Source organism: Diadema setosum, chromosome 7 (genome assembly GCF_964275005.1).
Source record: "Diadema setosum chromosome 7, eeDiaSeto1, whole genome shotgun sequence".
In the NCBI taxonomy this organism is placed as follows: Eukaryota; Metazoa; Echinodermata; class Echinoidea; order Diadematoida; family Diadematidae; genus Diadema; species Diadema setosum.
Window position 1 is genome coordinate 12,100,615 of NC_092691.1, and position 12,941 is coordinate 12,113,555.

Genomic DNA, 12,941 nt, shown 5'->3' on the forward strand with positions numbered 1-12,941 from the left:
GTGCAAGATAACACCCATAGGGAGCCACCAGTGTGACATCACTTTGCACCCTTAAAAGGTGCAAGAATGAATCATTTTTTCTTAGTGTGTATAACTTCAATAAACTCAAACCTCAATCTAACCCTACCCCTGAACCTAATCCTTACCCTAAAACCTGAACCTAATCCGAACCCTAATTTGCCTCCGTTATATCACAATAATAAAATCGCGGACACACGTACGTCAGTATTGCCGTGTATCCAGGTGAGCGGTGGAGATCGGCCCCATCGCAGGGCGGTGAGTTGGCTTAGTCGGTAGCGAGTCTGCCTTACAATCACGCGGCCCGGGTTCGAACCCAAGTCTGGACTGAGCAATGTTGTGTGTAAGCATATCGTCCCCTCTAGCAAGAGGCAAAACACTCTGTTCCTCGGATAGGACATAAAATGGAGGTCCCGTGTGTGAGAGAGTAACAACTCATGCACGTAAAAGATCCCGCTTCATTCATTCATCGCAAAATGCAAGGTGTTTAACCCGGTGAAGTGGTCCCGCAACTCACATCCAACTGGACCCCATGGAAGACCAGCTAAACGTAGCTGAATATGGGCTATCCAGCCATCTTCTCAGATGGAAATGAACAAACAAACCATACAGTGTAAGTACTGCCATGTATGTATTGCAGTAAACCTATGGGAGATTGTCTTGTCTTGTCGATACTGAAATGTAGTGGAGAATGCTGTCCTGCAATGTCCCACAATGTTTCATCTCTTATATTTTTGTTTCTTTTAATTCATTTTTCTATTTTTTTTTTCAATTTGTTTAGACAGACACTACTTGTTAACTCTTGCCACAAGAGATGGAGCCTAATAAACGATTTTGCCTTGATTTGCCCATGCATCAGTGTAAGCACACCTCAATATTGACAAATGACACAATAAACAGCAGCAGAAATGAAATTCCTTCGTATTACCATTACACCAGAGTACATGTAAGCTCTACTCCGCCAACTCATTTACCACTGTGGTGTATGTACTGTAGTCAGTGTAGAGGAGTGTAGTACTAGTAGTGGACAAACACGTACACCCCCACATCATAAATGGTGTGGTCTGCTCTGCACAGAGCTACGCTGCTCGTGAAACTTGGCTCCCAAACTCGATCAGAGAGTTAAATGTTACACTAAATTTCACAAACTTTACACTCATTACATTAGTTGCAAAGTCACAGTAATATTCTACACTTCTTACTTCTTTTGATTGGTTCGGTTAGATTTTACTAATATATGAAAAAAAAAAGACATTTTCTTACCATTAATGTGCGTTGTACATCAAGGTCGACGAACCGACCTGCACGGCGAACTTACGTAGGTTTTGTATTGTATTTGTGGGGCGGGCCGCGGGCTGCCCGAAATGCGCGCTATTCAACCAATTTGGGCCGTATTATCTTTCGGACCTTTTGGTTTGATGACAAAAATGACGATTCCTTTTTATGCCTCCGCCACGAAGTGGTGCCGGAGGCATTATGTTTTCGGGTTGTCCGTCCGTCCGTCCGTCCGTCCGTACGTCCGTACGTCCGTACGTCTGTACGTCCGTACGTCCGTACGTACGTCCGTCCGCATTCGTTTACGCGATAACTTGAGTAATATTGACTGGAATTTTACCAAACTTGGTCCAAGTATAAAGTATGATGGGGCAATTAATTGATTAGATTTTGGGTGAAATCGGCCAAAGGTCAAAGGTCAAAGGTCAAGGTCAAATCATTAAATTGTATCTGTTTACGCGATAACTCAAGACTGGATTCAGCAAATTTCACCAAAATTTGTCTGAGGATGATGTATGATGGGACAATTACTTGATTAGGTTTTGAGTGAAATTGGACGGAGGTCAAAGGTCAAAGATCAAGGTCAAATCCTAAAATTTATCTGTTTACGTGATAACTCTAAACTGGATGAAGCAGCTTTCACCAAACTTGGTCCAAGGATGATGTATGATGGGGCAATTAGTTGAGTAGATTTTAGTGACATTGGCAAGAGGTCAAAGGTCATAAGGTCAAGGTCAAATGCTAAAAACGTTGCTATTTCCCCCATATCCATGCAATGCCCGAAGGTATTATCTTGAAACTTATTGTAGACATGTACTACTGCATAAAGATTCTCCAGAGAGAGTTTCATGTCATAAGGTCAAAGGTCAAAAGGTCAAAGGTTAGGTGAATACATGTATGTTACAATTTCACTTTTCTTGCAAATGGTTCAATGTATCTTCATGGAACTTGGTACATACACATATACTGACTGGCAGGGATTTTCTAGGGAATGGGTCACTAGTCAGGGGGTCAAAGGTCAAGGTCAACTCCTCAAAATTTTACTATTTCCCTCATATACTAGTATATGCAATGCTTACATTATTATTTTTAAAACTAAAACTTGATATGTATATACATGTATTCCCTAATGGAGATTCTCTGAGAAATTTCCAGCCAGAAGGTCAAAGGTTAAGGGTCAAAGGTCAGGTTTAAATGCAAATATATATATATTTTATACTGTAATTACACTCTTTCTTCATACCTTGAAAATTACTCGATGCATAAACTTATAAAAGGGTAGGTCAGAAGTCAAGTAAAAGTTCTCAATTCCCCAAATACAGGTACCTGCACTCTTAGACAATTATAGCAAACCTAGTTCAAGGAAAGTGAACATTCAAGATATTTCTGACAAACCTGTCATTTCAATATTTTGTCAGTTTTGTGAAACTGTCATAACACATTGTGAAGACATTGTACCATACACCTATTGGGAGAATCATGCATTATGGCGGAGGCATCAGTCGCCATAGCGACATTTCTAGTTTTTTCACCAATCAGAAAGAGACTTACATCGAATTACAGCCAAAGATGTATAACGTGATATGTTGGTGGTACCAAAATTTTAGCTGACGCCGTTTTCGTTTGATAGCGAGTTGAAAATACATTAGACGAAAAGAAAGAGGCGAAATCTTCCAAAGTACGCACAAATCGGTCAAAAATAATAGAACTCTTTTATGGAAATATGCAAAATGATGATGATTTTTTTTTTATTAAATTAAATTTAAATATATATCATTGAATTGAGAAAACATTCATGATTTCAGAACTGAAGGTACCAAAGTGATTTTCAGCCCACAACAGTTACCTAACGCCATGGCAAAATAAAGCAAATAAGGTGCGATTTTGCTTCATAGACCCAACGTTAAAGAACTTGTGCAACTAGGCGGATTTGACGAGCGATTGCTAAACTGCACCTTGAGATTCATATGTGAGTAAAAAGGGGTAAAAAGAACGAGTTTGCTCAATATAGGCGAATTTACCGCTGTTAAATGTGCAATCTTGCTCAATATTGAGCACTCTTGAGTTTACTTTTAGCAAAATTTTACTCCATGGATTTAGAGTGTAATCTGTTGGTCCAGTGTGACACCGGAGGTTATTTCACCCCTTTGTAGTTAATTGAATATCATTATGGCCTCAGAAATATCGAGTTGTGTCTATCTTTTTTTCCCTCTAGCGGAAATTTTTTTTTTGTGAAAACATAAAAATAAACGTGTAGGTCATATTTTAGTGATTTTTTTCCCCTCGAGTCGCACACGTAAAATTTTGATGATGGCTCGAGGTATTGTGATAAACATCCTCATTTGCCTGAAATTGTACACAACCCATCTACTCGCACCATCTTAGAGGCGGCAGAAAATAAATCATGCTTTTCAAAATGTTTCATGATGTTAAAAAAATCATACCAGGTTCAGAGTAGCCAGCATTGTTGCATGCCGGTGACGTGACTCTGTAGTCAGATCTGATCTGTCAGCAAGCTGAGCTTCAGCACAAGCCTAGTCATTGCACCGGTCAGTACACCGTACGAATGAGCTGCTGCTGTACTATGCAGTCTGATAGAACCCCCCCCCCCCCCCCCCTGCAGTGGTGCAGCCCTTCGATGCACGTGAAGTCTACGAAAAACTCAGATCCATCGTATGCAATTCACTTTGCATGGATATTAAGAAACAGTTGACGTCACAAAACTCTTCATAGTTCTTCTGTCGACTAACCATCTTACAATGCTTCAAAGACCAAAATGTAGGAGCCGAGCTACGTGTGATCGTGTAACTACACCTCTTTCACTGCCATTATAGTGGTATGACGTCACGCATTGATATGTTAAAGAAGCTCGTGGTACCAAGAAGATTATTTTGATTAAGAAATGAAGACATCTCTTTTTTTTTCTTTGTGTCCTATGACGTTTTTGACGTCCTGTGACATTTTTAAATCAGTCAACATGGCTTTCACATAACTATGTGAAAGAGCTATTCTCCGCGCGCAGAATGGTGAACACCTCGCCGTCGTAGGCCGTTCTGTTGATGAGATATGGCACTTCAAACATTGATCTTCACTGTCTGAACAAAGAACACGTCATGAAAACTACGTGTGTTCTTATGGAGTAGCATATCTGGATAAATGTGTGTGTGTGCGTGTGTGTGTGTTTTTTTTTCAGTTATTTTCTGAGTGCCAGTTCGAACCCAAAATTGGATGTCCACTTTCTTTCAAATTTGTAAATGTTGTATAGGAAACGGGGTAGAGAATGGAATGCCGTTTACCCCAGTCTTATCATTACAAGGATTTTGAAAATTAATTCATTTATTTTCACAGACTACAATTTTTGATGCCTACTGTCCTTAGGTTATATTACGAGCATGTGTGGTCCATGTTACGAGCGTGTGCCCGTTCGCTTTTAAGATATCAAGAGAGACAACCGTTCCACATGTCTCTCTAATGGACGGGTTAGGAAATATACCGGAGCCACCAATGTAGTATTTATCACTGCGATTGATTGAACCAAGCCACATGCAGTGATGCTACTTGACTCCCGACCCCTAAGGTAATGGTATGGAGGGAATCGGGGGAAAAGCCCGTCACAAGATCAAAGTTTGGTACCTGAAAAGTGGGAAAGAACTTTTAACACCGAATACCGCCGTCCCTAATCGAGCCGCTTCAACGGCGTGCATTTTCATTGACTGATTATTACGCGCATCCTTATAGGTATCATGTTTGCTAAATCTTACATGGCCTCTTCCTTTTTCAACCGTTTCCCAATTGTTACTACACATCGCACTGCCACATCCATTGAATTTCTTCACACCTCAAGGCATACACATTGCCTCACTATCACACGCACAAACTCAAATGAATACTTCATTGAATCACTTAACCTGGTTTTGCCAGCTAATGCCTTCATATTCCAACTCCTTTAATATTTCTCGGTATAAACGGTTCTAGGAACGCGTAAATAAATAGGGACGAAAACACAAGGCAGCCAAAATAATGTTTTCTTTCCTCATCCTGGATGGAATTTTAGTCATTGTCAGTTGAATGAGCCACAAAGATTAAATGCTTCTTCATTTCCATCATTTTTTCTTGCCATGAAGTTTGCTATTTATTTACACCGTGTGAATAAAAATGACGATGCGTTCAGGTTCAAGTTCACAAAATGATAAGTAACGTCAATGAGATCGTTGCAAGTACGATGATTTAACATAATATCTTAATACACTGCAAAAACAATGGTGTTAAATCCAACACCATGGGTGTTGATGTTAACACTTTCCCGGTATCTATATCGGAAAACACCGGTTGGTGTTAGTTAACACCAAGTTCTGGAATTAAACAATTCAATTCTACTCTTGGTGTTGCAATTCAATTCTGTTTTTGGTGTTAAAAAAGATTCCAACACCAATCATTGGTGTTGCAATTCAATTCTGTTTTTGTTGTTACAAAAGATTCCAACACCAATGTTTGGTGTTGCAATTTAATGTTGTTTTTGGTGTAATAAAACAAGATTCCAACACCAATCTTTGGTGTGGCAATTCAATTCTATTTGTGGTGTTGAAAAGAAAAGATTCCAACACCAATCTTTGGTGTTGCAATTCAATTCTATTTTTGGTGTTAAAAAGAAAAGATTCCAACACCAATCTTTGGTGTTGCAATTCAATTCTATTTTTTGGTGTTAAAAAGAAAAGATTCCAACACCAATCTGTGGTGTTGCAATTCAATTCTATTTTCGGTGATAAAATTTAACACCATTATTTTAACAACAGTGATGTGCAGAATTCAACCCCAAACTGTTGTTAAAACAAAAACCAATGATTTAGCACCAACAGTTCAATCCAACTCACTCTATCCATGCATTAGAATCAAACACAGAAATTCATTACACATTACACATAGAGAAGGGAAAAGGAACAAACCAAATTATCTTGACAAACAAAACTTGGTACTTGTTTATTCAAGAAACTGGAAAAAGGAATTGTCATGATGAACAATACAACTTGTATTTTACATCTGGATCAAGAGAAGAAAATGTTAAAATGTACAAAGTTTTGCCCATTGGGAGCCACCCTGTATACTAAAGTAGTAAAAGGCAAAAAAAAAAAATATATGCATGTGGGTATTTCTATAAATATGGGTACAAAATTGTGCCATTGACCTCAAATTGGTTAATACGTAATGAAACTAAGCTGTTTTGTACTGTGTTATACCTAAGATAAAAGCCAATAATCATTACACTCACAAACACTCTAATATTTCTTTGGTAACATGTTCATTCACAATTAGCTACTAAATGTTTCATATGTAACATGAACATGGCATCACATGACATCACACAATTACTCCTGGTACCCATATGAAAAGAAATACCCATGTAGGTACTTGGTTGTCTTGGTCTCTTTCTCATTTTTTTTTCCTCAACCAAGTTTACAAAAAGCTATTTGTACATCAAAACATGCATTTTCCTTTCTCCTTTTCCTCCAGGAAATAAGCAACAACAAATCAATCTGTGAAAAAAAAAAGATGGAAAAAAATACAGAATTACTAGGTTGCATTATATGTCTATGAGCATAAAACTGAACTGTAGTTTTGGAAATTTTTGAACAACATTTCTTATTCAACTTTCAAAAGAACAACTTTATCACTTCAAGTTGGTTTCACATGAAACAATTTACAGGTGTTAAAGGGATTGTACAGTTTTTGGTTGAGACCTAATTTCAGGTTTCTAACTTTTTTTTTTGTGAGATAATGAGAAACCTCTTATGAAATATGAAAGAGCATGTAATTCTATGAGGAATTCAACATTTACTTGATGAAAATTGGTTTTGAAATGGCTGAGATATCCAAAAAAAGGCAATTCTAATGAAGTGTGGGACCCACACTTTATTATGATCGCTTTGTTTTACTTTGTTTTTGGATGTTTCAGTAATTCCAAACCCGATTTTCATCAAATAAGCTTTGAATTCCTCTTAAAATGGTGGGCTCTGTACTATATCATAAGTGTTTTCTTGGTATCTCGCAAAAAGTTAAAAGCCCAATTTTCATCTCCGCCAATACTGTACCATCCCTTTAACCCTATCTGTCCCGGGGGTTTAGAGCAGCTGCCCCCCCCCCCCCAACATTTTTCGCGATAAGTCTGCAACACGTGTAGGTCTTGCCGCGCGGTTTCATGAGTTGTTGTTGTTGTTGTTTTTTTTTTTTTTGTCTTGTGCCAACGTGCATATTTTGAGACCAAATTTATGACGTTCTCGCGTGCGTTTATGAATTTAAGTGACTTTAAATACATGCGTGTCAACCTGAAAATCGCTCAATTTTGTGATTTTGTGTAAAAAGCCAATACAAATCCAGATTTTAGACGTAATTCTAAAAAAAAAAATACATTTGATGATTGCATTTGATTTTAGCTAGATAATGCTTGAAAAGGTGGCTGCAACTGCATTTCAATGAAGAAACTATGAAATACATAAAAAATGTCATGAAACAACAAAATACACAAAAATAAATTTGGCTAATAAATTTTTTCAGTGCACACTTGGTCAGGATGTTCAAAAGAAAAAATGTACCAAAAATTAGCACTCTTTAAGATTAAATTAATGATCGGCGGCCAAGATCTGGAGGGAGGGGGGGGGGGGGGGCTACAGATAAATATAGCCCGGGCTAAATAGGGTTAACAAGAGTCCGCAATATCTTATTGATTGAAGTTATTTTTGAACATTTTGTTACCATTTACCAAAACCATACATAACATCGGCTCTACAGGTCTAAATTACTTGAGAAGAACATGCCTTGGTGCCACGTACTTCCTCGGGTCTGTGTTTGACAAATTTGTCATTAAATCTAGTGGTTTGTAGTCAACAAGTTCCTTTTGATTGTTGACAACATGACCACGTGGAGAACTTATTTCTACTGTAAAGGCATGATAGTGTGAATTATAATGCAATGTATCTAGCAAGAGAAGCACAAAAAAAAAAATGTCATTGTTGTGTACAATGATATGCTCTATTTGACCAAACAGTGGAAGCTCATCGACATCATGGCATACCAAAAGAGACAACTGATAATGTACGTGTTCCATACACTTTAACCCAATTGGCATCAAAAACTTCAGTAGAGAGTTCCTCTACTTGGAGTTTCTCTTGCACAGTCTGTCTAATATTTTCATCTAAATCTTACAAAAATAGTGAAGTACCTGGCCCAACCTCGAGACACTCCAAAGGATGGTTTGACTGAAGATGGAACGTTAGTGCTGTCTGATGTTTTTTTTTTTTTTTTTTTTTTTTTTGCAAGTGATTTACATAATGTTTTTGTAATTACGTACAAATTCTGCAACACGGCCAAAATAGTGATGTTTCGCTTCGTACCGCATACACCATACATGTACGAGTGGCCCGACTTCTCTCAATCATGTAGCATAATGTACCATGAAATGATGCTTTGGCAACAACCTATTGGCAGGAAATGTTTTTTGAAAGTGTGTGTGATGTTCTTCAGTGAGAACAGACAACTGGGCTATCAAGCCTGCTGTTAATTGGGGAGCAAAAATAATGTCCATACAATCTAGTAATCTTAGCAGCAGTTCCCAGTAGACGTTTCCTTCTTCAATGTCATGAGCTATGATGAATGGAAGATTTCTTTTTTATCTTTTTCTTTTTATTAACGTATATACAATGTATAACATAGAGTGATACAAGAAGAATGATAAGTAACATGTTTACAAAGACACAAGTGCACAGTTTCTAACAAAAGAATTGAAGCACAAGAGTAGTAACACATGAGAATTGTAAAATGAAACATGTTGTTTAGTGGCTATATAGTGTTAACATGTGAGAACTAAACAAACTAAGGTTGAGGTCAGACTTGATGTACATCGTGTATTGAGAAGGACCACTTCTTGAAGTGGGCATTTAACTTATTTCGTTTCTGTGCTATTTTGTACTCGATCTTCACTTTATATTTCATAAACACAATAAAAGCATGAAAATTTGGTTGCTTTTTCTGAAATCTACATCTATAGATGTAGAATTTCAAGTACAAAAACAAACAGTTTATCCCCTGATCATGGATCTCGTCGTTATGAATTCCAAACGTCTTATTGGTCAAAGAAAGGTTATAGTGAGAACCTGTTTTCTTTCTTATGAGGGATATCAGTTCTTGCCAGAGTGGCAGAATCTCTGTACATGTACCGAAAAGGTGAAGTAACGTCTCTGGTGACTCCTTACAGTAAAAATAGTTCGGGGATTCTATCTTTTTAATTATAAACATAAAATCATTGATGCCAATAGCATTGTGAAAGATCATAAAATAAAAGGATCGAATTTGTGTTTCAATAGAACATCTAAAATTTTCAACGTGATACTTTGACCAGTCTGATTCTTCTAACTTCTCATTTAATCTTTCATTCCATTTTAGTTGCGTTTTTGAACGAAGGTATAATCTTCTCTAGCAAAATTTTGTAAGAGTGCCGTGGAATCTTTCTAACCTTCAATAAGTCTCTATCAATCTTATTGTGAATACTTTCATCAACTTCACAGTTATTATAAATGATAACGCACCTTGGATGACAAGCTTCGGTGCTTCACATTCAATCGCCTCGCTTGCTCTTTCGATTTCCTCAGCAGTAGCAGTTACCTGAAGATTAAGGGTACATAAAGGAAAAAAAAAATAATATGAAAATCAAGTGTTTATACCACAATTACACATTCGATTCAGCTCTACACTATAGTGTCATTTAATTGATCTTAATCTAAATATAGCAGTCCCCAAATTTGAAGCTCCTATTCAATCTCAAATTAATTTTCAGTTGTTCATCAATGAACTTGCATAATACTTGCAGGGGGGGTGATTTTTTTTTTTAGATGGGGTGTGCCATGGCTAACTCAACCCCCCCCCCCCAAAAAAAAAAAAAGGTCTAAGGAACAGTTCCACAGAGAAAAGCATTTATGGTTCTTGAGAACTAATAACTCAAACACATTTAACCGGTTCAATCCTTCATTCCAATGCACTAGCTGGCAAGATGAATTTTATAAAGAAAGCATATTCACAAAGCGTAGAGTGATTGGCATGAAAGCAATAATCAAATGCCTAATTTTTGCACTCCAGACTAATATTGCAAAATATTTTTTGGGGTACAGATAAGAATAAAATGTAATTATTAATTCTTACATCCCAGAGGAGGAACAGTGCATCATCCTTCTCTTTGAAGAAGCTTGTGAGACCTATCAAGACGGCCCATGAGACCTGGTGCAAGTTGGGATCCTCTTCAGCATATACCGCTTCCACAATTTGGCGGGCATCGTTCTTGGCGTCCCATTTCTTCTTCACTAGGAATTGAAGGATAGCTTGTCCTTTCTCTCTAAATGCTGTCAGAAGTGTGGAGGTAATATTGACACCAGTAAGGGTTGCAAATTGCTTACTGAATATGGTAGGAAGGAAGAGATATGGCCACTGGTCCTTGATTCGGTGTACCAGCTGTGGTGGTGGCCCATTTACAACCTTTCGTTGTAGATAATATGTAATGGTCATTAAAGTCCCGACATTTGCTGGTGGCGATTCAGGCCCTCTCTCCAAGAATGTGCTTCGGAGAGTTTCTTTTTTTTCTACCTGTGACTCAAGGCTTTCGCCTGCGGGCAGCACAGGCTGCCAATTAATGCAGCCATTTGTGTCTGTCATTCTTAACACTTTGTTTGTTGCTTCCTTTGACTTCCTACTGGCACGATGACGATTGTATTGTTTCTATTGACATGTTCCACTCTCCACTTGATTTGGGTCAACAATGAGAAATGACCGGATCCAAGTTTGCTACCATCGTCATTCATATCACAGAAACTGTGTGGCTATTCTTTCACCACTCTTTTGGCCACTATGTCGCACTGTTGACGTACTGGGTTCTTTTCATAGTTTTGCATTTTTGTCACGATTACTCTGACAGCAGAGCACCTTTCAGAATGTCCGAGAGGCACACCACTCTCCAATTTACTTGCAACTTTCTGTGGCATTTCTAATCCCTTTATGTCCATTTTTTCCTGGCCAGTTTGATATCGGGTTCCCATTATTAGGTGATGCTACTGTCTGCTTGTTCTCTCTTGGTTGCTGGATAAGTTCTCATGCCACACTAACTGTCTCAGCAGTGTCCTGTTGAACTGTGTCAGGAGTTGTCACTAAAAATATAAATATAAAAGAATTTACTACTTAGTATGTAACTGTACCTGGAATGTTATTATATATGGGAAAAAGAAATAAATACTGAAGCACTTTATACATGGAATCTACATATTATTACATGCATTATGATTAAAACACGGGATATATTGTTAGGAGGGCACTTAAAGTTAAAATAAATTTAATTCAGACTTCCATGTGCTTTCAATGGAAGCAACAAAAAAAAAAGACAAAGTAAACAGTGAAAGCTTAAGCAAATTTTGGAAAAAAAAATGTAGACAATTTTCAAAGTTTTTTGTTTGTTAATCATTATCATTAACCTACATGTAGCAAAGCTGTCATCATCTGCAATGAAAATGCCTAGGTGGACTCTCAAATGATTTTTTAAGATTTTTTTTTTTTTTCAGTACTTCATGCTAAGTAAAATTCTTCCAATTCTCCATTTGGGCATAACTCAGCCACACCAATTCTGCAAGCATTTCTGAATGAATGTGGGAAACAGCTCAACTACACCAAAGTTTCATGAAAAAAAAATAGTGAAAATCTGAACAAACTATCCATACTTCCATTACAGATATGAGCAAAGTTTCTCAATGATCCCCATAACGATGATTTATTGAAACTTTGAAAATTCATAAATCTTGAAAAGAGTGTCCAAATTTGCTCAAACTTGTAAAACTAAAATTTGTTGAAAGCATATACATCTGGGTTTCTTTCTTCTCTATTATGAACATTTGAGGGGGGATTTCTAATTCAAAATGTACAATACTTATTACTCCAACACAAAATTGTGAATTCAAAAAAAAAATGAAAAGGCAAACTAAACAGGGTGCTAGAAGCTATTCCTTACATTATTTCAGCTGGTTTTTACTCTAATCAAAAAAAAAATGAACACTTTATTTTCTATCATTAATTATTTTATTAGTGGAATGCTGATGATGATAATCATTATCATGATCGATATTACAAGTATAATCATTATTATCATTATTACCCCCAAATTTCAGATATATGGTTGGAACTCATGTTTCCAGGCATTAAGAAGCTTACGACACTGGATTGGCTTGACAAGATCTGCAATGTCCTCTTCCTCCACGAATAGGAGATCATCCTTCTCTTCTACCCCCTTGGCGAGTAGTCTCTCCACAATAGTGTCCAGCTGTGGCTCTGCTATTGTTGGAAGCACAGACTGAATAGCGTTCTTAATTTCCTCCATCATTATGTATGTACATGTATCTGACGGGTACCAATATGTACCATTCACTACCTGTCACACATTATACACGTACCATGTACATGTAGGTCACTGCAAAATCTTGACTTTTCTTTGCCACAAAGACCAATTCCTTCACTATCGGTCATCTACAACAGCATGATGTAAAGGTATCAGGGAACATCCAAAAACTTTGTACACTGGCAATGGGTAGAAATCAAGCAGCTTGTCTTCACTCACACATCTGTATTCT

The 12,941-nt window shown here is 37.4% G+C and overlaps 1 pseudogene; it reads right to left on the reverse strand.

The window, feature by feature from the left end:
• Nucleotides 1-6,819: 6,819 nt before the first annotated feature.
• On the reverse strand, nucleotides 6,820-12,691 carry LOC140231058 (uncharacterized; annotated as a pseudogene).
• Between the last annotated feature and the right edge of the window lie 250 nt (nucleotides 12,692-12,941).